Source organism: Equus caballus, chromosome 8 (genome assembly GCF_041296265.1).
Source record: "Equus caballus isolate H_3958 breed thoroughbred chromosome 8, TB-T2T, whole genome shotgun sequence".
Taxonomy (NCBI): Eukaryota; Metazoa; Chordata; class Mammalia; order Perissodactyla; family Equidae; genus Equus; species Equus caballus.
In genome coordinates this window covers 75,672,224-75,698,027 of record NC_091691.1, presented here as the reverse complement: position 1 = coordinate 75,698,027, position 25,804 = coordinate 75,672,224, and the positions used below count along the sequence as shown (strand labels likewise).

The following is a 25,804-nucleotide window of genomic DNA, read 5'->3' as shown; positions in this document are numbered from 1 at the left end:
CAGACAGGAGCTGGCTGCTGACGGGCAGAGATGGGTGGCACATTAGCAGTGGAACCAGCTCATACAGCTGGGCTGGGGGCAGCCTCTCTTTGGCGGAGTGGCGTGCATGTACCACACACAATGCTTGAGGCCTGAGCACAGCAACTCCAGGAATCTTGAACATGGTCCAGTGCCCAGGGCCCTCACAGCTCTCCCTGAATTCTCTACGAACCGCAGGGAGATAAGGAACTGAGCAGCCAGAGTCCAGGAGTGTAAAACCACAGAAAACAGAAGGCCGGACCTCTGATTCCTGGAGTGGCCTCGAGGCCCAGGGCCACACACCCACGGCTGCCTCTGTTTTTGCTTGGAGGACCCCAGGAGGGTTACTCCTGCTTGGGGACAGCTGCTCTTTCACCTTCACTGAAGCAGGAAAGCAAATCAACAATATTGTATTCACCAGAGACCGCTGGTTTCCAAACTATTTTCTTCTGATATTTATTTTTCAAATGAAATTCTAAATGGCTCCCCTGATATACAAAAGATAGTAATGACTTGTATTTATTATGAGCCAAACTCTGTGCTAAATGCTTGTCATATATTAATTTAATTCTCAAGATAATCGTATAAATGTAGGCACTATTTTTATCCCCATTGTACAGATTAGGAAACTGAGGCAGACAGCAGGTGCCCAAGGTCATCTGGGTAGTAAGGTGCTGAGTCAGGATATGAACCCAGACAGAGTGGCTCCAAGATATGGCTTCTCTGATTGGACAGAAGTGAGATGCCCAGAGCTCCACTCACTCAATGTTCCCATCCTTTGCCCAACAGCCTCCATAAGCAGCTGTCCCCAGGGTCACTCCTGAAGTGGGCCCTGGAACCTGCTCCAGATGGAGGCTTCGTGCCTTTCACAGGGTAACAGAGAGCTGCCATCAGACATGAACCATCCGGGTGGTCAGAAGGTATCTGTGCTGGCCTGAGAGGGGCTCTGGGCCTCATGTCCCCAGGCTCTGCCCCACCCAACACCATGCCGCCAGTTGCCTCTCAACCCTGTGTGTGAGTAAGGCATGGCATGCATCACCACCTCCCTTTTACAGACGGGGACCCTGGAGCAATGTGCCTGTGGCCTCCGGACAGGGGAAGGACTGTAACCCAGGCATTCTGACTCCAGCGCTGGGTGTTTCCCAGGATCAGCAACAAACGAGGGTCCCACTGTCTTGTGGCATGAGCCAGTGGATCACGGAGCATTCCCACCAGGTTCTACTGAGATGGAGCAGAAGCCCTGAGGGCTGAAGGCGAACGGGACCGGATGAAATAGACGAAAGTTCCACATGCTGCAAAGACTTCTTCTGGAGAGAGGGTGTGGGAAAGCCAAGCTCTGCAGACCCCAAACATCAGCTGGCTACATCTTTTACCCTGTAGAACACGGAGCCCCAACTACGGAGGTCTCCGGCAATGGATGGCTGGGCCAGAGATGAGAGCTGTTGGTCAAGGCCATGTTGGACACTCAGGTGTGGTGGTCCTCCTGGGGTTGGTTTCCCCAAGTGTTTCTCTCTGGCACATGGTGAGGTCAAGCAACTAGGGAAACACGCAACCAGAAAATCTGAGCTCCAGATCACTTCCGCTGGGAACCCACAGCAGGACACGTTCTTGTGGACAGGGATCATTTTGTCTTTCCATCATCATTCTTCCAGGGCCTGGCACAAAGTAGGATTCCACAGAAGATGGATGGAAGGACCACGAGCTCGCTGCGGGGAGACTGTGGAGTTGCCCACCTTGGGCCTCTGTGATCTAGGCTAGTTTGGGGCAGCTGCAGCAAGGATTCCAAGATGCAGCCAGACGCCTTGCAGAGAGAAGAGCGAATCCGTCTGGTGGCAGGTCCTGGAGGGCTGTTCTTACTGGTCCATCACAGTCCTTTGGCTCTATTTCCCATCATCCTTGTGGTTAATTTCACCCGCTGGAGTGTGGTAGCAGCAGATAACCTGCTTACCCGAACACAGCAGGAGCAGGCTACAGCCAGTAGCTCCACAGGGAGCAGGCTGAGTGGTTAACTGGCAGATAATTAACTGAGAATTTCCCCACAGCCCTCTGCAAACTCTGCTGAGACAGGAAAAGGAGGATATATAAAGCCAGAAAGGGGCCTCCATAGTCTCAACAGTCACCGGATTTCACCCCAGAATCCTGGGAGCTTAGAAGTAGAAAGGACCTTAGAAATCATTGAGTCAAGCGCTGGTGAGAATGGAGAAATCGGAACCCTCATACACTGATGGTGAGAATGCAAACTGGTGCAGCTGCTTTGGAAAACGGGCTGGTAGTTCCTCGAACAATTAAAGACAGGGTTAATATATGACCCAACTACTCAATTCCTAGGTATACACCCAAGAGAAATGAAAATGTATGGCCATGCAAAAACTTGCACATGAATGTTTATAGTAGCATCATTAATAACAGCCACAACATGGAAACAACTTAAATGTCTGCCAATGGATGGATGGATAAACAAAATGTGATATATCCATGCAAAGGAATATTATTTAGTCATAAAAAGGAACAAAGTACTGATACATGCTACAACATGGATGAACCTGAAAAACGTTGTGCTAAATGAAAATCACAAAAGACCACATATTATATGATTCCATTAATATGAAATGTCAGAATATGGAAATCTATAGACAGGAAGTAGATTGGTGGGCGCTTAGGGTGAGGGTGGGGGACAGGATAGTTGGGCAGGGGGCAATAGCTAAAGGGTATGGGGTTTCTTTTTGAGGTGATGGTGTTCTAAAATTGACTGTGGCTATCTTTATCTGTGATTATACTGAAAATCATTTAACTGTATACTTTAAAAAGGTGAACGGTATGGTATGTAAATTATATCTCAATAAAGCTGTTTAAAAAATTAGTGTATCTACACAAGCTGGCCCCAGGACAATTGCCTTGAGTTGGACTCTCTGGCTGAGTAGCTTAAAGACCTCTCCAGAGAAAACTGTAGTTGTGAGAATCAACTAAGACTATAAATAAATCAACATAAAGCCTGAAAAACAGAGTCTAGGTTCCCACTGAATGTGCGAGAAATATCTGCAGCTTCCCTAGACAGGATTCTGCTGCCTCACCCAAGATGGAGATGCATCTCCTGGTGCAGCTCCATCCATCCATCCACCCATCCACCCATCCATCCATTTATCCACCCATTCATTCATCCATTCATCCATCCATTCATTTAAAAAGCACTTACTCAAGCTTGGTGTTAGGTGCTAGGGACACAACAAGAAAGGCAGGAAAGTAACCAGACAACTGATATCATGAGTCAAGTGCTGTGGGGCCCAGAGGAGCAGCACCAATACATGAGGGGAACACTTAAAACGTCATTTCTATTAGCTTGCCCTAACTGACAGAAAAATGCAAATATAACTGTTAGCTATTAAAACCAGGAAAAAGCTTAGAAAGCAAGTCATCAGTTGTAAGAGCCCCATTATTTTATGATCCACAAAGGAAAGAAAAAATGCTGCCAATTAAACTATGACATAATGCTTCAATGACGGTCCTGCATGCAGACAAATGGGTCACATGAGTCTCATGTGACTTTGAGGTCGTTTCATCACTTCTGAGGGATCTGGGGATTTCTCCTGCCTTTTGTGGTGCTGCTTAGCATGCGTGAAACTGGCAATTCTTGTATGAGATTGCGGCCCCTCCCCCAACAGTGACTTTGCTTTTCTAACATTCAATCGATGCCCCACTGCTGTTTCCATGCCTTTCCGAGTACACAGTCACTTTTGGTGTCAATAATCAATCATAGTGAGATCTTTTTGAAGACATTTTGAATGACAATTACTCTTAACACGTGGAAAAAACAATGCACCTAATTCAACTGAGGTCGTGACATCTGCTCTGGCTGCCTGCCAGCGATAGTAAGATGCACTCTGATTTCAGAGATATTAGCATGTGAAAAAAATCCCCATGCCTCTTAGAAGCAATGAAATGGGCAAGCCAATCCCTCATATTATAGATGAGGAAACACAAGCACGGAGCTGTCACATGACAACACCCCAAATCACAGAGCCAGGATGACAACCCTCGTCAGCTGAGATCTGTGCCAATGTGTTTTCTTTCTATTCCCTCAGGCTACCTCCAGGAGGCTGCCATCGCTAAGCTTATCTTACATTTTCTTGCTTAAAAAAAAACCAAAATAGTCTTTTAGAGCGTATATCACAGTAGGATGAACATATCTGTCAGACAGTCTTAGTCCAACAAGCCCCATGAAGATGGGTAATGAAAATCCTCATTCCAATACCACCTAAGGGACCATTAGTTTATAGCTGCGACGAGACTGCATTTCCACTCCCCACAGGTTGGTCCCCAGCCTGCCATTAGACAATATTGTGCCATGTTTGCAAATGAGGCTGGCCAGGTGTGTTCTTGGAGTTACACACCATCTCTAGCGGCAGGGCCCCCAGAGACACAGCCTCCTCCCCATCAGATCACCCACAGGAGAAACGCCCTTGCCGAGCCCGACGTTAGAAACCATTGTGTCTGCTGCATGCAGACAGAATACCCAGAGTTCAGGAGACTGCAAATTGATTCTCCATATCTAAGCACGCTGCTCACCTCCCAGCAGCGTGGGTGTCTTCCATGGCACTGGATCACAATGGGGAAAAACAGATTTTTCTTTTGTGAGGCTGGCACTGCTCAGCTGGCTCCCTGACGCTGACACAGGTTAACAGGGTCAGGTCCTCTTTGCTTCAACAAAACTTTTTTTTTCTTTTCCTCTAGTTGGATAAAGAATAGGCCGAAAGCCTTCGAGGTGAGGGTAGATCCAGTTAAAGTGAGTTGTGATCCGCTTCCCGGCACGTACGGCCGAAGCCTGAAAGGGCTGAAACGGGCAAGCCACCGCAGACACGTGCCTGTCCGCCATGTGCGAGAACAGCAACAGTGGAAACACCTCATCCATGGGGCTGAGTATGCAAAGGGGGCGTTTCTCAGATTTCAGCAAGAGTCACAGTCTCTCCAGGGGCACACCAGTGTAAAATGTAACTAATATGAGACCCCGCACTGACACTGATGGAGCGGGAGGCCACGCAGAGCCGGTCAAGAAATACGGGGGGAAAAAGGGAAGAGCTAGTTACGCTGCAAAAGACAATGAAGAATTTGTCCACTTCACCCAGCTCTAACCAAGGGAGAAAAAAATATCCAACACACCAGTCTGACTTGTGACACCAAGAGCTGGAGACAGCGAGTGTCAGAGCTCAAAGGCATATCCCTTCATGGCACCCAGTGCCCTTCATTCTGGCTCCACCCTTGACTCTAGGCACAACAAACCCCGGTCACCTCCCCAGTGTGTGCCAGGCACCGTGCTAGACCCTGGGTACCAGGTGAAGGAGACGCAGCCTCTGCCCACAGGACCCTCCCAGGGTGGCAGGGCGGAGACGGTGCATGGTAGGAATTCCTATCAGGAGCCATAAAGACACAGGGACAAGGGCACACATGGGAGTGAGTACAGAGTAACTGGCGAGGACAAACACAGCCTCTACTACATGACCTCCAGGAAGGGACTGACCTCTCCGAGCCTCAGTCTCCCCAGCTTCAAAACAGATAAAAATCCCTACTTCACCGGGCAGTGGAGAGGAGAATAGAAAAATACGTAAAATTAGCACAGTCCAAGGGAAACGGCAGGCAATCAATATATGATGCGTGCACGTGAAGTGCTTATCTCAAAGTCAAATATGCTCTAGCGCTTCAATAAATAATGGCCATTAACAATAATTTGTCTGGGAAAGAGGGTCACGGAGCACTTTCCTTGACTGACCTGGGAGGAGGAGCAGGCAGTCTGCCCGGTGGGGGAGGGGAGAGGCCCCAAGGGCAGGGGCTGCGTCGCTGAGCCACACCAAGCCAGTGTGCTGCCCCTGAGGCCGTGACCTCCTCCAGGCAGGGGCCATGCCACTGTCACCTCTTCTGACACCCACAGCAGCAAGCCCAGGTGGCTGGGACGCACCTCGACTTGCTGGATCAAACAGCTCCCAAACTCTCATTCCACCCCGCCGGGCAGAAGGGGCCGAGAAGTAAGGCATTGGGCCCCTGCCCCTGTGCTCGGCCTGGGAGGCAGAGACAGGAAGCCAGCTCTCCTTCCCAGGCCCGCAGGCCACATGACCACCAGGCCAGCCCCCAAGGGGCACATCAACTCAACTAAGGTAAATCTCACAGAAGGACAGGGACATGCAGAGTGGGACCCTGCAGAGAGGCCATCCCAGCCCAGGAGCATCCCTTCCCACCCCCGCTCCACATGGCTGCGGGAACTGCCATGTGCGGGCCCAGAGGGTGGCTGCAGGTCAGCACCTATGACCCTGACAGCAGCCAGGGCCACCAGAGGCTGAATGAAAGCAAGGTCCCTCTTACTTTCATCCTCATTCTCGGTGCTGAGCTACAAGGATGACGAGCATGGGTGTTAAATGAGATTATCCATCCAAAGTGCCCAGACCCTGGAGCTGTCACAGGCGAGACACTAACTAGCAGGTGGTGGAACCTGAGCCTCGGCAGCAGGTGTGTGTTGTCAGCACAGCCCCTCGGGGAGCCCTGGCATTGCACACTCATCCACAGCACCCTTGTTTCTTCCCACACCAGTCCTAGCTCCCTGACCCCTCAGTAGCAGCTGATAGTGCCAGCGCACATCTGTTGTGTGCCTGAGGGGGCCAGACACCATTCTAAGCACACTTCACGCTTTATTGCATTCAGGGCTCACAACCCCAAGGACGCTATTACTGCCTCCATTTGACAGCAAGGAAACCGAGGCACAGAGTGTTGTCAGACACGTGCTTGGTAACCTGGCAACCTGTCCTGTTCTCACCTCACATACTCTACATACCAGTCACTTTGTGGGTACCACGGGCTGGAAAGCTTTGGGGGACACTGGGCTGGCTCAGGAAACCCCCTGACAGGCTGAGTGAGGAGGGGCGTGGCACCCTCAGTTAGGGCTCTCAGAGCTCCCACCATGCATCATATCTGGGGGTCTTATCCATCTACCCAGGACACGGGCACTGCCTTGCCTCCTGCTAACGTGACACCTAGGACTGGGCACCAAAACGTCATCACACTCAGCAGCAGAAAGCGGTTCCGTTACGGCCATCTCTCCGATGGATTATTCGGCCCTTGGGAATTATTTAAGGACTGCAATAACCTGGGAATGTTCATGTTACCATGTTATGTGGAAAAAACCATAATGTTTTCTATATTAGGATCTCAACTATATGTCAATACACAGAAAAAGGACTGTAAACAACAAATATCCTAAAACATCTCTCAGCGACAAAATAAGGACTACTTTTTCTGCATTTTCCTCTTTTTTAAAAAAATGAGCTTTTGGGGGCCGGCCCAGTGGCGTAGTGGTTAAGTTCGTATGCTCCGCTTCAGTGGCCTGGGGTTTGCAGATTTGGATCCTGGGTGTGGATCTAGCACTGCTTGTCAAACCACACTGTGGCGGCATCCCACGTGAAATAGAGGAACATAGGCATAGACGTTAGCTCAGCTACAATCTTCCTCAAGCAAAAAGAGGGAGATTGGCAACAGATGTTAGCTCAGGGCCAATCTTACTCACCAAAAAAAAAAAAAAAAGCACACTTTTGGCATTTTTATAAGCAAGAAAAAAAACAAACTTCAGTTTAAGAGAAAAAAAAGGTTGGCTGTTGGTCACCTGTCTGTTGATCACCTGACTAGAACGCTGCCTTTGAGGGGCCTCTGTCTTCCTAGACACCATGGCTGGTCTCACAGAGGGCACACCCACGCTGGGAGGCACCTGCCACACCCCAGGCCAGCAGGGCCATCTGCTCACACCCCTCCTACAGGGATGAAGCCTCATTTGCAAGGCCTTTCCGCATCCATGAGTTGACTGGCACAGAGGTAATTTTAGACTCTGGCCATGCACTAGGGCCCCTGCTGGGTGGACAGCATCCGTCGCTGTGTGCATCATGGCTTAATCTAGAGTCTACTAACCTCGTGTAGAGCCAGAGGCAGAAACTGGGAGTACCACTTGGGTTGCCCCCCATCCCAGGAGGAAGGCTGGGGGTTGGACGTGGGGACCAAAAAAATAATCCCCACAAAGTACTTTTCAACTCATGCTGAACGCCTCAATATATTCAATAAATGCTGTTGTCATTCTTGGTGCTACCATCCTCGTTCTGGCTCCGGATGCGGCTATAGAATTTTCTCTCCATGTACCACAAGGGGAAGTACAGAAGCCCGCATGCCGACACTGCAATGCCGCTTCATCATCTCACACACTGCCCGGGAGCGGATTCTCCTGCTGGCAAAATACCGAAGAGAAATACGTTCCCAAGTTCTGATTTTATAAACTCGTAAGTGCACAGTGAGGCACGCACTATGACCTCCTTCCCGGCTCCACCGGCAGGCGCCTGCCCCGTGGGCTCTCCCCTCTAAGTCTGGGCGTGGTGCAGAGGGCGCACGGGCTTCAGGCATTTCTGAGCATCCTCTGACGGTGCCACCTCAGCCCCACCGCTGAGAGGTGCCCGCCACACCTTCCCTCCCCGCTAATGACACCACACTTCTAACGTCCTTCACGCCGAGGCCTCTGAAACCTCCTTAAATATGAATGAGGCTCCGCTGGATGGTTTTGACTGTTCTCTTGTGACTTTAAGGCAACCAAGGTGTGGGGGTGCATGTGGTTGCCAGTAGGAGAAATCTGGAACTCTGGTGAGACCCAGGACCTCCCCTAATTCCTCAGGAACCTCAGCTGGGCTTCCCTTACCTGCCTAGGCTACTCCCCACCTCATGCCTGCCCATTTAAGAGCCTGGAGCTTGGAGCTTGGTGCCCACTGGAGGTCTAAGGAATTCGGCTGCAAGGTCTAGGAGCCAGAGGATGGACTGGAAAAGCTGAAGAGGCAATGGAACAGAGGGTGCCAGAGGCCCCAACGTGGGCCCTGCTGTAGGTAGAGGTCTGTCTGTTGCAGTGGCTGCTGGGTATCCTCTCTTGAAAGAGCCTAAGTTCTCAGGCTGGAGAAAAGAGAACACCCCAGAAGGCTCTCCTTTAGACCACAGGGATGGATCTGCATGCCAGCACACAGGCTGCTTCCTTGACCTGGTCCTGTCCAGACAACTCCTATCCAGCCCTCAAGACCCAGCCTGCATGCCCCTTCTCATGACTGGTTTTCTGGTGAGTTATCTGTTGAAGGATCACTTATCCACTCACACGTCTGTTTCCTCTTGGATGTTGTGGGTCCCTCATGACTTTTTCTTCCCCCTTTCCAGTTGCCTCATGGAGAGTAGATGAGCAGGAAATAATGTTCACTGAATGAGGGAGGGAGCCAAGGAAATAGGGCAGTCAGCTTTACACTTCTTCATTCAATGCTTCATCCTACATGGCGCTTGCATGCCATCCTTCAGTGCATGACCCTTATTCCAGCCACACCGCTGCCCCAGGAGACCAGGAACCGGAAGCAGGGCCCACACAATGCAGTAGAGGCTGAGAACCTGGCTTTACCACTTTCAAGTGGTGGAGCCATGAGAGCGGCAGACACTTCTGGGTGAATCTGTAACATCTACTCTCTCCTTCCTTACTAACAAAACCCTATAACATTTGGGGAGATGATGTGCCTGGATAAAAACTACATTTCCCAGCCTCCCTTGCAGACAGTAATAGCCAATGAGATTCAGAAGGAAGTTATTGGGTGGGAAACTTTAAAGGGACTGACTGAGCAGGCACATGCCTTTTGCCCTTCCCACTCTCTCCTTCTTGCCTGGAATGTGGACGTGGTGCCTGGAGCTCTAGCAGCTCTCTTGGACCACGAGACAACTTTGAGGATAGTAGATACCCATGAAGCATGGCAAGGCAGAAAGACAGAAAAAGCCTGAGCTCCTAATGACCACAGAGCCGCCACACCAGTCCTGGGCTGCTTGCCTCCAGATTTCTTTCCTATGAGACAAGAATTAATCTCTGGGTTGTTTAAACCACTGTCATTTGGGTTTTCTGTTATATGCTGCTGTGGTAAGCAGCTTTCTAAGATGGCCCCCAATGACCCCTGCCTCCTACTTTCCCTGACCTCGTGTAATCCTTTCTCTTGAGTAAGGCTGGACCTAGTGACTTCTAACAAACAGAATACGGTAAAAATGATAAGATGTCACTTCTGTGATCAGGTTTCGAAAGACTGTGACTTCCATCTTGCTGACGCTCTATTGCCTTCTCTGCTTGCACACTTTGATGAAGCATGCTGCCACGACGGAGAGGCCCACGTGGCAAGGAGCTGCAGGCGGCCTCTGACCAACAGCCCGCGAGGAGCTGAGGCCTCAGCCAAGCGCCCGTGAGGAACTGCAGGCCGTCAACAACCACACGAGTGAGCTCAGAAGCAGGTCCTCCTGTGGCTGGCCACCGCCCCAGCCCACACCTTTTCTGCAGCCTCGGGAGAGACCCTGGAAGCAGAGGGTCCGGCTAGGCCAAGCCCAGACTCCCGACCAGCACAAAGCGAGAGATGATAAGCGCGTGTTCTTTGGGGATATAACGTGTTATGCAGCCGCTGATGCTAATCCTAATGAAAGCCTGAGCAAGACCCTCCCCTCCTTGGCTTCAGTCCCCTCCTCAGTAAAAGGAAGATTGAACTGGGTGATCTCAAAGGTGCCTGCCAACTTTAAAATCCTAGAATCCTGTGACTTATTCAAGGTCATGCCACAGGAGACCCAGGGCTCCTGACTTCCATCTCTGGAGTCTGTTCCCTCATGACTGCTCAGTGCTATTTCTTTTGCTCATTGTGACTTGATGCTTCGAGACAGAAAAGAGAAGCAGGCTGCCAGCATACTCTTCCCTGTGCCTGGCACTCGAGGCCCTGCGCCTCTCGCTGCAGACTCCCCTCCTCTTGGCAGACGGCAGGCCTCAGGGCCCAGCAAATGCTGCAGCCACTCTTGCTGTCCGTCAAGACTCCTCCTCGACCGGGGCCTCCTGATGAGAAATCGAGCTGGCTGGGCTAACACACAGTCAAGGTTAGCTGACCACAGGGAGCCAACAGCTCGGCTAAGCCAGTGGTTTTCTAGCTTGGCTCACTGCTTATGCCATTTGTTATGGGTTGAATTGTGTTTCCCCAAAGTTCATCCGTGGAAGTCCTAACCTCAGTACCTCAGAATGTGTGACCTTATTTGGAAATAGGGTCATTGCAGATGAAATGAGTTAAGAGGAAGTCATCCTGCAGGTGGGCCCTTAATCCAATATGCCTTGTGTCCTTATAAAAAGGGGAAATTTGTGCACACACACCACACACCCAGGGAGAACGCCAAATGAAGATGAAGCAGGGCAATACATCTACCAGCCAAGAAATGCCAGATTGCCAGCAAACCACCAGAAGCTAGGGGGCAGCATGGATGTTTTCTCCCTTGTGGCCCCCCAGGGATCAACCCTGCTGGCACCCGATCTTGGACTTCCAGCCTCCAGAACTGTGAGGCAACAGATTTCTGTGGCCTAAGCCACTCAATTTGTGTTACTGTGTTACAGCAGTCCCAGCAAACTAAGACAGCATGTGTGCATAATGCACCTGCACACACACACACATACACACACACACACACACTCACTCTGGTATCACATTTTGTGTATTACAAAAACATACCCCACAATAGAAATTAAAAGATGAAAAAGACACAGAAATGGATATATAATAATGTACACCTGAAATTACACGATGTTATAAGCCAATATGACCTCAATAAAATAATTTTTCTTAAAAAGATGAAGCATAAATATAAATAGGCGTTCTGACATTTTCTTCAGGGGGGCACGTATACACTTTGGGGACCACTAGTTTCGGCGGCAAAGTTGGCACTACCCATCAAAATATCCGTCCTCTGGAGCCCCACAGCACTTGCACTCCTGAGTCCATAATTCCGATCTCGCTCCTCAGCTCTCTCATTGTTCTCCTGCTGAACCTGATGGGCAGCTCTGGCAGGGTTTGGGTGTGGGGTGGTTCTGCATCCAGGAGGGCCTGGCCGCACCCTGCGCAGGGCCTGCTGTGGCCTGAAGGAGGGCGACAGGTGAGGAGCAGACCCTTGGGAGCACAGCCTTCATTCCCTGATGGTTCCCATCTTCTCCACCCGTCAAAAAATAAACCCCTGTGGGGAGTGTGGATGGAGCCAACTTCAGGGCGGGGGCAGGGCGATGCCTGTCTGTTGTGGGTGGGAGGATTTATGGCCCCTTGCCCTTTGCCAGCAAAGTCACAGGTGTGCACATGGCGTTTCCAGGTGAGGAGGGAAGGGGCAGCCTGGGATGGAGGGAGGGAGGGGTGGAGAGTGGCAGCCAGAGAATGTGTGAGCTCATTCCAGAAATCCCCGTCTGGCCTTGCTCAGCTGCCCAGCTTCCACGTGCAGCTGCCATAAATGCCAGCCCCATAAACAGTGGGAGCTGCGGCCTCTGCCGGCCCCTCCCCAGCAGCTAGGCCAGCTGACAGACCCCAAAGACCCCGGTCGTGGCTGTGAGGAGTGCAGGCCACACACCCCCAACAGCTGTGGAAACCTGAGAAAGCAGGACCCACTACGTAATTTGTGGGACCCAGTGCAAAATGAAAATTCTGGGCCTTTTGATTAAAACAAGAATTTCAAAATAGGGACAGCAGAGGATTTATCAAGTATTAACCCTTCTGAGTGTAGGGCCTTGTGCACCTGCAAGGGGTACACATCCATGAAGCTGGGCCATGACCAAGGTGTCCCTCCCAGCCCACCCTCATAAGACAGTAGTTCTGGGGCTGGCCTGGTGGCATAGCGGTTAAGTTCAGCGTGTTCCACTTCAGCGGCCTGGGTTTGCGGTTCAGATCCCTGGCGTGGACCTAGCACCATTCATCAAGCCACGCTGTGGCGTCGACCCATATACAAAATAGAGGAAGACTGGCACAAATGTTAGCTCAGGGCGACTCTTCCTCCCCAAAATAAAAGAGGGTAGTCTGGACTGTAGCCACGATGTTCCACGACACCACACAGCTGCCAAATAAACTCTGTCCCTCTCCACCGCACATTTCAGGAGCAGAGAGGTGGGGCCAGGTGGAGGGGAGGCTCATTTGGTACAGGAGAGGTAAATATTCCCCTCTTTGGTATATGTCATCCGGTTGATAGAAGAGCTCCCCTAAATACTTTTTCAGAAGCTTCTATCATATGGTATGAATGGCAGACACTCAGAAAGAACAATCTGAATGAGTTCCCACCACCATCAGCCTGGTCCCAGCCCCACATGGGGCAAAGGCACGCTCTAGTCTTGGTTTGGTCACCAGGGTCAGTCCCCTGTGTGTCTAGGCCTCCTTGTCTCCACCTGTAGATGAGCACAGCATCTTTTCTTTCTCCTTTATCTTTTTAAACCTCCTAGGGTCGTTAAGAACATAAATATCAGGTCTAAAATACAAAAGAACTCCAAAGACATATCATTAATACCAAAATATGACAAAAATAAAGATAACTTTGCTTTGATTCAGCCGAGTCCTTTGACATGTGCTACAAACTTGCCCTTTTTTTGCAAAGTCTCCTCCGCAGAATCCCAGAGCAGGTGCTGAAATCCCACTGTCCGTGTCAGTACCCTAACGAAGGGGTTTCCTGTGCACTTCTGCCAATTGCAACTGACCTAGGCAATCCTTCCTGGTACCTCCTCCTGAATTCTGAGGGATAACACGCGCCCACCGGACACATGGTGCCACCGTCTTTCTGGCCACTGAGGAGTCCCAGGGTGGGAGGGATGGGAGAAAACTTTATAGGGCTCATTAAAAAGATGTGCTGGCTCATCTGGAGGCAGGATGCGGGCTCCGGGCACCGTGGAGTCGGCCAGCCTGGCTGGACCCCACCCTGTTTCCGGATCTCCTACCTCCCAGTTGCCCACCATTCCCTGCTCCCTCAGCAGCCAGCCCCTCCAGAATGAGAAGAGGCCCCCAAAGTTTTGCAGCAACTCCCTTTGTTCCTCTCTCCCTGGGGCCCCAGGAGCCAAACGCGGCCTGTGAACAGCAGGCTTGGCTTCTGCTCGGCTGATGAGAGCGATTAGTACCAGCCACTCCCTGCTAATTGCTGTCCTCAGCAGTGCCAGGCCCTCCCGTCCTCTCCTCCCGGAACCCTCTGCCGGCACACAGCCTCCGACTGTCAACAGCGACAAAAGTTGCATGTCATGGGAATGACAGTGTCCAGGGCTCTGAGGCAGGCTCACGCCAGTTATTAATCCATTCACCGAACCGTTGAGACCCACGGCTTCTCCGCTGAGTCTGGGCCACGGCCTCTGCTCCTCGCCCCATTCGGAGGAAAGCCGGGGAGAGCTATTTCAAAACCAGCCCTGGGAGTAAGCTGCCTTTCAAGTGGAGAGCTTTACGATAATTCATTCACTGGCATCTAAGCAATTTGGGGCAAGGGAGAGAACCACTCCTGAAACCCAGATATTGCTGGGGTGTTTCAGTGGAAAGAACACAGCATCAGAAACTTAAAGAACTGGGTGGGTTCCTTTCCTGCTCTATTATCAATTTCCGCATCTGTGAAGTAGGGTTAACAGGACTGGCCCTGCCCACCCTCCCGGGGTTGCTGTGAGGACTAAGTAAGGCAACGACCATCATAATAATAACTATGTGAGTGGCTATTAGGGCCTAAGCCTTTAAATGCATTCTCTCTCATCCTCCCTGGAGGATCTTACAGATAGATCCCATCTTAGAGACAAGGAAACTGAGGCCCAGAAAGGTCCAGACACAGATGCCACACAGCACATTAGGGCATGTGGACATGGGGCTATAGGGACTGCTGTCATGGTGCCAAGCTCTCCCGGATGCTGAAACTGTCCCCACCCAGGCGTCCTGCTCTGAGATTCAGGCCAGGCTGTTCTGTGCCTGCAGGCAGCCATGGCCTGGAGCAGCGGACACCACACCCACAGCCCACTGGGACCCATGAGGTGGCTTGGTGGGAGGACCGTGCCCTGGAAAGGCGAGGGTAATTAGAGAGGCCATCGGACTGGCTCCTGAGCAGGTCTGGACTATAGAGCATGGGATGGATCACCAGTCCAGTGACAAGGGAGACACAGGTAGGCACCTGACAGGAGCTGAGATGCTCTGTGAGCACGAGGAGAGAGCTGGCCCCAGAGCTTCCTCCATTTCTGAGGTCTGTCTATTTCCATTCATAGGCACCTTACAACATGCCCCAGAATGCTGTGTCTATCTGACTTCAAGTCTGACTCTGGGACAATTGTCTGAGTGCCCCTGGGAGAGGATTGACATTCGTACTACAGTGTAAATGACTGACACAAGCAGGTTTCAATGAGGGGGTAAGGAGTGGCAGAGGCCCATGGGACCTGGAGAGTGGCCCAGAAAGGGAGCCAATAAGACATCTGAAATAGACATGCTTCTTTTCCCGATCTGGGCACTGCCAGGGATGTTGGTCATTCTCTTTGCAGCCTCTGGTAAAGCTGGTGCTTGGAGGGACCCCCACTCTGATGACAGCATGGCCTCCTGGCAGCATGGTTCCAGGGAAGGGCCAAGGACGTGGAGTCCAGAAACCCAAATCTAGTGGCTCTGCCATTAATTAACCATGTGACCTTGGGTAAGTCACCTTTCTGGTTCAGCCCGGTCTCCACGTCTATAGAAAAGGGGCATTAGACTATTTCATCTCAGAGGCCCTTTCCAGTTCTAATCCTTCTAATTCTGAGATGTCCGCTTCCCTCAGTGTCCCTTTCCTCGGGCCTCCTGGTCAATGCAGAGGCAGGAAAATGGGCCAGCCCGGCACAGATGGACTGCCACTTTCGTCCCCAGCTGTGCTGCACAGCAGGCCACGGCTGCTCTGGCTCGGGGCCGGGGCTCCACCCTTTCTGGCATCCTCTGTGGCCTCAGAGCAGCAGCTGGAACTGGATTCCACACTAAATATGGAGCCCGAGCCCCAGGCTTCTCCCCACCTGCAGGCCGAGGGCCCAAACCTCTGCGGCCCTGGAGAGTCATGCTGCCCGCCCTCCAGCCCACCCGAAATGCTGACTCAGAGACGCTGCACACGGGGAGAGGCCAGACAAAGGTCAGGAGGGCCAGAGCAACAATGAACTTCCAGAGCAATCAAAAAAACCGCAGCATAAAGCACTGGCCTGTAAAGGAAAACAGGAGCAGGCCTGCTGGTTTAAATAACGCAGAAGAATGTGAAGCAGCTAAGTCCTGGGGCGTGCGCAAGTTTATTCCCCAGAGCGGAACAACAACAAAAAGTTAAGAAATAAAAATGATGCCCCCATGAGGGGTTTCTCCCTCCCCCAGGCTGAAATCATAATCATATATTAAAAGACGGCCCATCCCACCTTAGTCCTCCATCCCTCACACACACAGAGAAGAACGCCACTACTAGCAAGCTGCTTATGACAAGTACAGTCTGACAAGTGGGGTAGGGAGAGTCTCCAATGTAAAACACTAGGCAGAATTTTACTTTAGGGGGACCCAGCATGAGCCACATCTCACACCCCTCTCCAGCACCACAGAAATGAGTGACGCCCACCACACTGTGGTGGGTTGAACTGTGTCCCCTAAAAAGACATGGCGGAGTCCTAAACCCCACACCTGTGAATGTGACCCTCTTTGGAAATAGGGTCTTTGCAGATGTAATCAAGTTAGGATGAGGTCATACTGGTGCAGCATGGGCCCTAAAGCCAATGACCGGTGTGCTTGTCAAAAGAGAGAAATTCAGAGACAGAGACACAGGGAGAGGGCCATGGAAAGATGGAGGTGGAGACTGGAAGGATGCGTCACCAGCCAAGGAATGCCAAGGATTATCGACTACCACCAGGAGATAGAGGAGACAGGAAGGATCCTGCCTAGAGACTTCAGAGGGAGCATGGCTGACACCTTGATTTTGGACTTCCAGCCTCCAGAACTGTGAGAGAATAGATCTGTGTTGTTCTAAACTCCCCAGTTTGTGATGAAGTCTTACAATGGCCCTAGGGAACTACCACATACCTACGAGAGGACCCACCACAAACCCTGAGCTGTGTGACCCTGAGCATGCCCCTTCTCTGGGCCATGGTTTGTCTTTTCTGTAAAATGTAAAGAGTTGGGCCAGACAGCCTCTTTCGGCTGTGACAGCCAACCCCAGGACCTTTGATTGGCTAAGCCTCTGGAGGATGATAAGAGGTGGTGATGGGAGGGGGATAAACTCGGGGAAGGATGGGGAGGTCTCCCACTGCCCACCCTGTGCTGGAGGTGGGACAGAAACAGTCAGAGGGGAATGGCCTATCTTTGAAGCATAGGTCAAGTTCATCTTTGCAAGCTTGCATCCTACCCCACCCTGGGATGCGGGTGCAGTAAAGAGATAAAGCAAAGATTCCTGTGGAGATTCATTCACAGGACAGAGGTTTTCCTTGTTTTAGATTTGCGGCAAAGTAATAAAGGAAGATTGGGAAGGAGAGAGACCAGAGGCAGAACGAGCAGTGGAGACAGTATTGGAAGAGGCCAGACCAGAGCAGACACGTGGGCTTGTGCCAAGACGGAAGGAAGGGGACAGACGAAGACAAGAAGATGCAGCGAGAGCTGTGCCGGTGACAGGACAGGTCAGTGAGCAGGTTTGTGGGGAGGGACAAGGAGAGTTCAGGACATGCCAGGAGGGAGGGAGGACAAAGGAGAGGCAGAATGCGAGTCCCAGCTTTGGGCATGGGGGACTAGTTAGGTGATAAGAAGGCGAACCACAGCAGTGTGGACAAGGATCCTGAACCGGATTTAGGAGGTGCCTGAGGTCAAGGTGTCCAGGAGGCAGTCAGTCGGGTGGGAACTGACTGGGATCAGAGGACAAGCCTGTGGTGGAGAATAGACGTGACAGTCAATGGTACTCAGGTGACAGCCAGGGCCACCTGAGGGGGCGAGAGGGCCCAGGAGGGAGGCTAGTGGAGAAGAGCCTGGGAGGAGGACCCCAGGAAACCCCACGTTTGGCAGGCCACAGAGAACAAGTCCCTGTGGGAAGATGTGGTGAGCAGGAAGGGATGGAGGAGCAGAGCAAGGTGGTCATGGGGGCCAAAGGCAGTGACAGCTAGGGATGATGGAGGGGGGGCCTGGCTGAGAGAGGCCGCCAGGAGAGCAAGCGAAATAACAGAGCAAAGGCAGGATGGCTGTGGAGGTGGCACACAGGAAAGTCCTTGAGAGTTCAGGCTCAGGCCACTGCTCCCCAAAAGGCAAGGATATTCTTGAAGACTTGCTCACTTCTGAGCTCCCCAAGGAGACACGGAGGAGGGAAAGAAGGAAGAGATGGCAAGACCCAAGATAAGCACAGCTTCCCATGGTCACACGCATCCACGCCTTCTCACCAGCGACTTCACAGACCCCGAGGATGCCCTTCAGTCATAGGTCAGGTGGAAATTTGGTGAAATATAAAAATATAGGTACCGGATTTTGAAACGTTTTTGCTTTTATATAACCCAGATGCTAAAGAAAAAATAAAGCCAAACTGTCTTAAATATGTCATGACCTTTTTGTGAAAAAAAAGAGAAATATGGCTAGAACTTGGACTCATAGACATGAGAGCTAAGAACAACGTAGAAGTTTATCTGGTTGCAGCCTCTCGTTTTACTGGTGAAAAAGTGGGGCCCGGATAAGCTGGCTGGCTCACCCAAAGTCACGTCATCAATTAGTAACATAGGCAGGACTCCAGCCCACGCCTCCCCCTACCAGACCTCTGTCGCTGCAGCACGCTGCACCCGAGCCCAATGGAGGCCAACCCCATTCAGTTTCCATTCAAAACACCGTGATGCCCACGTTAGCAGTTTGAGAGGTTCGATTATTATAAAAACTGTACCATCCAGTGGCTTGGAGTTTTTAACACTATTTTCAAAACCGGCTTGATTCGGTTTTTTTAACACTCAGAGCAGTTGCACAGAGTGGTGCATGCTGTGTGGGTTGTACGGCTGTGCTCTGAACAGGGGTGCCCAGCTGAGGGACCCAGAATGCACTGAAACCCTCGTGTGTGCCACTCCCCAGGCCCCACCCTTAGGCACGGAGCTGTGCCTGCCAGGGACAAGGGCATCTCTCCCAACTCCCAAAGGCCACTCGGGAGATGGGCCAGCAGTGGCCTGGTACCACTTTGAAATTAATTTAATTTGTTCCAAGCTTCCAAGCCTAGATAGGGATAAATACTTTTTTAAACTGAAAACCGAGGCCTTAGCCTATAAATTAAGACCTCTAACTAAACTGAAAGAAAAAAAAGAACTATGTCCATAGAAAAATGGGCAAAGAGCATGAAAAGTAAATTTCCAAAGAAAGAAATATAAACCGCCTATAAAGTCCTGAAAAATCTTCGAGTTCACCAATAATCAAAGAAATGCAAAGGAAAATGAGATATGGTTTTATACCCACCAATTTGGAAGACTGGAAAGGAACGCTGGTACCCAGTGTTGGGAAACAGGTGTTCTCACACTCTGCTAACGAGGGGGAAAATGTGAGCAATCTCCAGGGCAATTTGGCACAAGTATTAAAAAAAAAAATCCTTAAATGTATGCATAACCTAGGAATCAAGAAAATCAATCAAGAAAATAACCAAGGATGTCTTTGACCATTCACCTCCAAGTATGTCTCTAGGAAAAATCAGAGCAGAGGCTGCAACCCACAGGCCAGGCATCCTCCTTCAGTGTGGGCAACACCACAACACTCACAAATGAGAGTTACCCAAAGGGAGAAACATTTGCAGGTTGTTACTGTTTTTTCTAACTCAGCAAAAAGCCTCCTGAAGTTGAGGCAGGAAAAGAAAGCATGAGAAAACAGCCTGTGAAACAGAAAGGGAGCATCACGGAGCAGCAGGCGTTCTCAGTGGCTGGGTCATCTGCTCCAATGTTCCGAGTTGATTCTGTCCCTGGGAAGCGTCAATGCCCCTTAGCAAAGCCCCAGGGAGCCTCTCAAGGGGGGAGTCCATTGCATCTGTTGCATGCTCCTCCCCTCCAAGGAAGAGAATGAAAAGGCCACAGGTCCCTGTCCACAGCTTCATGTCTTAGAAGTGCGGACCCTTCAAAGCGAGCCTTTAAGGGTGGGGTGCCCTTAGTGCTGGCCTCCTTCCCAGCAGGTCACCCCCGGGGATGCAGGTGGTGTGGGTGTCCAGGCTGTGCTTCTAGGCCCCACTGCAACCTCACAGAAAGCTGTGGGGTCCTGTGGCGGGCTCCAGCAACGCCACACTCTGGCACTCCAGGAACTCTCCCAAGGCTGGGCCTGGCCAGGAGCAAGACTGCATTACCCTGGGGGCCAGGGCTGGGGTTGAGAGAGGCCCAGGCCAACCTGGAGCTTTCTTTAAAGATAATTGTTTATCTTCAACATCCAAATGATTTTTGTTCTGCTCTCTATGCATCCCTTTATTTCAACATTAAGACAGATTTTCCTGTGCAATCTTCAAATGTTGAGGGCAGTCCAAATGGATGCACCACTTTGATCCTGCAGCTTGGCCTGACTCTGGCATGTGCCGGTGTTTTGAGTTTGACAAATCTGGCAACAGTCATTCCTGCTGAGCCCTGCCCCACACCCAGTCCCCACCCTTCCAAGCAAAATTCCAGAGAATATAAGACACATACACCCACAAACAGGAGAGGTGGTCTCTGTCCCCAAACAGGTGCCTTCTGTCCCCACTGGCCTTTCTCATATGCTTTTAGAACCACTTCAGACGACCTTCCGAGGTGACGAAAATGATCTTTATCTTGATCTGGACAAGGGCTCTGTGAGTATAAACATTTGTCAAAATCCCTCAGGCTGTGCACTTAAGACTCATGCATTATCCTGTATCTACATTACACTTCTGTAGAGTACTGTTCATATTAAGAGGAAAAAAAAAAAAACCACTGATGGCTACAGGAAGCACAATCTGCAAAGCAAATGGTCTGGAGCCCGCATCCTGGCCTTGGAGACTGTCAGAGACTGGGGAGCCGGGAGAGAGCTGGGGGTCAGCTGGTGGGGAGGAAGGAGGCCCACACTGAGAATCATAGGAGTGGGGCCAGGTCTCAGCCCACCCTGGATGAGCCTGGGCAAATCACCATCCCGCTTGGGGTCTCTGTTTCCTTCTCTATAAATTGAAGAGATGGGCTAGATCTGTGGTTTCCAGCTGGGGAACTTATGAAAAATACAGATTTCTGGGCTCCATCCTACCCCTTGAATCACAGACAGTGTGAGTTTGGGGAACAGGAATCTGCATTCTGATAAGCTCCTTGGCTGACAGTAATGTTCTTCAGGGTCTACGACTGACATCTGGGAACTGTGGGCAATGTGCTTATAAAGGTGCTGACCTCCAATGGTGACAGTCCCTGGTTCTTTGTGAAAAGAAGAGCAACCTACAGCTAGGAGAATGGTGTAAATAAACAGGATGATCAGAGTTGGGTGACACAGGAAGGCTTCCCATCTTATACTCTCTCCAATCAAGAGCCTAAACCCACACCTTAAATTTCAAAAAGGTGACCCGATCCAGTTGTGCAAAGATACCCACCCAGGAGAGGGAGTGAGGCCGAGAGCCGGCTCATATCCCATTTCTCAAACTAGGTGCCTTGATGCAAGGCTACAGCCACCTTGAGGGGAGAGGAAGGAAGGGAAAGGAGTTGCTTTCTTCGAAATTCATCCACCAAGATAAGGGAGGCCTTTTTCTAGTGCTGACAAAGGCTCTGCACAGATTAGTAGAGGCCCAGTCTGCAGAAAGACCGGGTCAGAACTCCGTTCGCATTCTTTGGACAAAGCATGCGTTCTCAGCCCTTGCTGCCTAACGACAAGGCACTACCTGTCCTGCCTCTTTCCATCAGTCCCCAACTTTGTCCCGGTGCTCCTTGTCACTTGCCCTTCCCAGACATTACACGCCTCCTGTCCCTCTATGCTTTGGTGAAGCTGCTCCTGCCACCTACCGAACTTCTCACTGGTCAACTCCCCAGTCATTGGCGCCTCCCACAACCCCTCCAGCCGGAATTAATCCGCCCATCGTTCTCGTGTGCCCAGCACAGAGGACAGAGCAGTGAGGGAGGCAGGCATGTTCCAGGCCCACAAAGACCTTACGATCTTGTTTGAAGTTGATTAAAACACTAATTACAACAAAGCGTGAGCAAGGAGAGCGTGTAGCAGGGGGGCACGCTGTCTGTTAATTAACAAAACTAGTACAGCGTCGTCTAAAAATAGTCCAGCTTCCTCCCCTGCCGATCTATGAGTCTAAGAATAATGCAACCTGAACTCAAAGCTCTCTTAGGTTGGTATCACTCCTGTCCCTGTGATGCCTGAACACTTCACACTCTAAGAAAATTAAGGTAACAGGGCATTCATTAAAATTTTCTGCAGCATCCAATTCCACAGACTACCAGTTAGGACTTCTGTTTGCCTAGTCCACCCCTTGGTCCTTCTCTGCCCTTCAAGAGGCCTAGGAATCTCTCAGGACCAATGTTTAGAGCACCACGGGCCTGACTCACCTAGGGCTGGGAGATGTTCCCCAGGGCCAGGTGGGGTGGGGGTTAGTCACACAGTGGGGGCAACTGGGGCTGTGCTCTGGCTCCGTCCAGTCCCATTGCCCAGGTGCCCCCTGAAGGTCGGCGTTTCCTCTCTCCTCTCTTACTCACCATCACAGACGTGGCATGGAGAGGGAGGGAGGGGCACCTCCCCAGGCATGTTGGAGGTGCTGATCCACATTTGCCCAGCTCCAAAATGACACAATGGATGCGATTCAACAGACAGGGACTGAAGGCCCTCTCTTCCGAGAGAGGGTGGAGCCGAGGGACAGAGCGAGCAGGGGTCTGGAGCCATGAGTCTGGGGTTTGAGTCCAGGCTCGTCCCCCTACTGGATGTGTCACTTCAGACAAATCACTTAATTCTCTATGCATCAGTTTCCTCATCTGTAAAAGGGGGCTAACCCCATGGGGTTGTTGTAAGGACTAAATGAACTAGAGCCAGCAAAATGCTTAGCACATAGTAAGGACTCAAATGATCATATTATGGCCACCACTGGTACTGGTCCTCCCACCCCACCATCACTGCCACGGCTACTACTCGCCAACCCGGTGGAGGAGGCCATGACTGTCCCTGTGCCAAAAAGCACACAGTGCGTAGCAGGCAGGTCGACGTAACCCAGTGTGCTCCAGAAGCCCATTCAAGGCACAGAGGGGACCCTGAGGCAGGAGGGCATGGCAGGGATGGCAGGGAGGCCATGTCTGCTGGAGGCCCCAGAGGACTTTACAGAATTAACACCATCCCCCAGCACCTCCTTCACCCCTAGAGCCAGGCATTCGGCCTGAGGGGTCTCCCACTGGAAGGTCTTTCGATCTCACCCCTTCCTTTTTATTCCCTCAGATATCTTTATGCCATCCGTGCTGCCATTGCCTCCCTGCGCCAGTTGCCTGGCCCACCAGGGCCAGCTCCTCATGGGCCTCTCTGTCTACACAAGGTTCTGGGTCTCAGGATTCGTCCCAAACAGCCCCATGAAGCTGTCAGTTCGTCTTCGTAAAGTTTTATCATGGTTCCCCATTGGGCAGAGGCTGCACTCAGGGGACCCACCCCACACACCTGGGCCCCACCTCCTGCTCCCTGGAAGGCTTCATTCTGGGGCCCCTCTCCTTAGGGCCTCTCAGATGCCAAGTCACAAAGGAGGTCCCCCAGAGAAAAGAAAAGTGATACTCTCTCCCTCCAAATGGGTCCCTCTCTCCCCAACTCCAACCCCCCCATCCTGTAGGGCCCCTGCACCCACTTCAGAAACAAGGCCTTCCCTGCTTTGGCCCACTGTGAGCTCCGTTTCTCTAAAAGTCTCCAGCACTTATTTCTAAACCATACCCTTTGCCACTTAATCATACCTTCCCCTGCGTGGAGCCTCAACTTCATCCTGTCTGCCATCTTTCCTCCTGGCAACACATGATAACACCCTCCTGGGGACCAGGTACATATCTAGAGTTCAATCAACACTTGCAGAATGGATATGCACTCCAGCTTTCAAGCCCTACGCAAGCAACAAGAAAAGCAAAAAAAAAAAAATAAATAAAAAAGAAATGAGGTAAAGGGGGTGGCTTGGCTGCTTGATCCAAAGGAGCAAATTGGATGGGGAGCCGCATCATCCCAGCCACTTGCTCTGCTCCACTTTTGCCACCAGAGAAAGCATCCCCTCCCCTCACCCACCGCTCTTCATTCCTCTCCTCTGCTTCCCTCAGGAAATGCCAGTGGTTAGAGAAATGCCAGAAAAGAAAAAGAAATGGGAAAAGCTCTTGGAACGTGCAGATAAGAGAGGGGCAGGGCCAAACAAAAATCCACAAACTTAAGGTGGTAGCAAGAATTATTTTTGAAAATACAAGGAGCAAAGCGTAATTTTTGGACAAAGTGTAATTTTGGACACGGGGCTGATAAGTTATGCAATTCATACTGGAATGTGGTAGATCTCAGGATTTTTACAACAAATCAAAAATTTTTACAAAAATCAGCTGCGGTATTTGTGAAAACAGAGTATTGCTGTCTCATCTTCTTTCACTGTGAAATGGGAAATTTATAAAAATAAGTCTTGGAAAGCTGGTGCTGGCATGATGTTGAAGAGGGAATGAGTGACGACATAGCAAAGTTATGGCGACTCATTGGTAAGTGGGAAGAAGTCAGAAGGACTGCAGAGGCTCTCGTTTCGGGAGCAATACAAGACAGTGTCTTAGATGAGCAAGGCTCTGTTGCTTCCAGCAAGCGGGGTACTTGTTATCTAAGCCCCCCGTGAATCTATGTGCTGCCGAGGGCCTCCCAAGGACCTCTCCTCTGCTGAGGTCCAGGCCAGACCCCAGATACTTGGAAGGGCAAGAAGGAGTGGACATAGAGACCAACCCACAGGGCAGGAGAACCGGAACCCTAAGAAAGAACACCACATGACGGGAGAAGCAGTCTGGCACACTGGGACAGATAGGACCTGAGCACCCAGAAAGAGAGGTGGTCCAGGCAAACTGTGGCTGGTACCTGGGAATAAAATCCCCAGTCAGAGAGTGTCCCTGAAGGATGTGTCAGGGTCAATAACTCTATTTCCCAAATAGCAGTGAGGTGCTTCCACCAAGGGGTCAGGGGACTCAAAGTGGTTCAGACTGGGCCCAATTTCAGGATGCATAGAATGTAACTGATATAAGGTGAGATGGAACTCGAGGTCCCAAGGTTGTTATTGCTGAAGGCCAGTGGTCTGCACAGGGTACCTGACTGAGAATTTCTCAGCAGCCTCCATTTCCAACCTGTGGCTCTAAATTCTAATGAGCACAATTTACAATTTAGACAGAAATATCCCTGGAGTGGAACAAGGGGGCCCCTGAGACCACCCTGTCCCTCTGCTCTAAGTCTTGCTCACCAGGTCACAGATGTGTCATTGGCCTCTTGAGGGGACCCCCTCACATACCAAAAGGGCCCCTGCACCAATGACCCTCACCAAGCATTCTGCCAGGGACAACAGCCAAGGTAAACTCAGATGCCAGCCTTTGGTAAACTGGCTACCCCTTGGATGATCAGATTAATTCTGAGCTTATAACAATACAAATCTGTAGTACACCCTGACCCTGCCAGCAGACAGGAACCAAGCGATCAGTCCTTTTCTTTTTCAGTTGATGGATGGATGGACAGATGGATGCATGGATGGATGGATGGGTGGATGAGTGGGTGGATGGGTGGATGGGTGGATGGACAGATAGATGGGTAGATGGGTAGATGGGGTAGGTGGGTAGATGGGTGGCTGGGAGGCTGGGTGGATGGGTAGATGGACAGATGGCTGGGTAGATGGGGTAAATGGGTGGATGGACTAACACTTTAGTGAGCCATTTGTCAGTCAGAGGCCTTGTAGAAGCCTTCATTTAATTATCCAATCAGTGAACACTGCACTGAAGGATGAGGGGTTGCAAGAGGGTCATGCCTGGGAAAGCTTACACCTGGTTTGGGAGCCAGAAATACAGGTGTGA

General features: G+C 51.1%; 1 protein-coding gene across 41 annotated transcripts in view; it reads right to left on the bottom strand.

Annotated features, from left to right (window-relative positions):
• CTIF (cap binding complex dependent translation initiation factor) overlaps positions 1 to 25,804 on the bottom strand; it is a 296,979-nt gene that overhangs the window by 239,034 nt on the left and 32,141 nt on the right. Inside the window, exon 3 of one of the 41 annotated variants that reach the window (XM_070221062.1) lies at positions 23,699 to 23,841. The exons of 39 other annotated variants lie outside the window; for them this stretch is intronic. The gene's annotated coding sequence lies outside the window, so the exon portion shown is untranslated. Of the gene's footprint in view, positions 1 to 23,698; positions 23,842 to 25,804 lie in introns of those variants that run through there. One more of the 41 variants, XM_070221057.1, reaches the window with a different exon arrangement.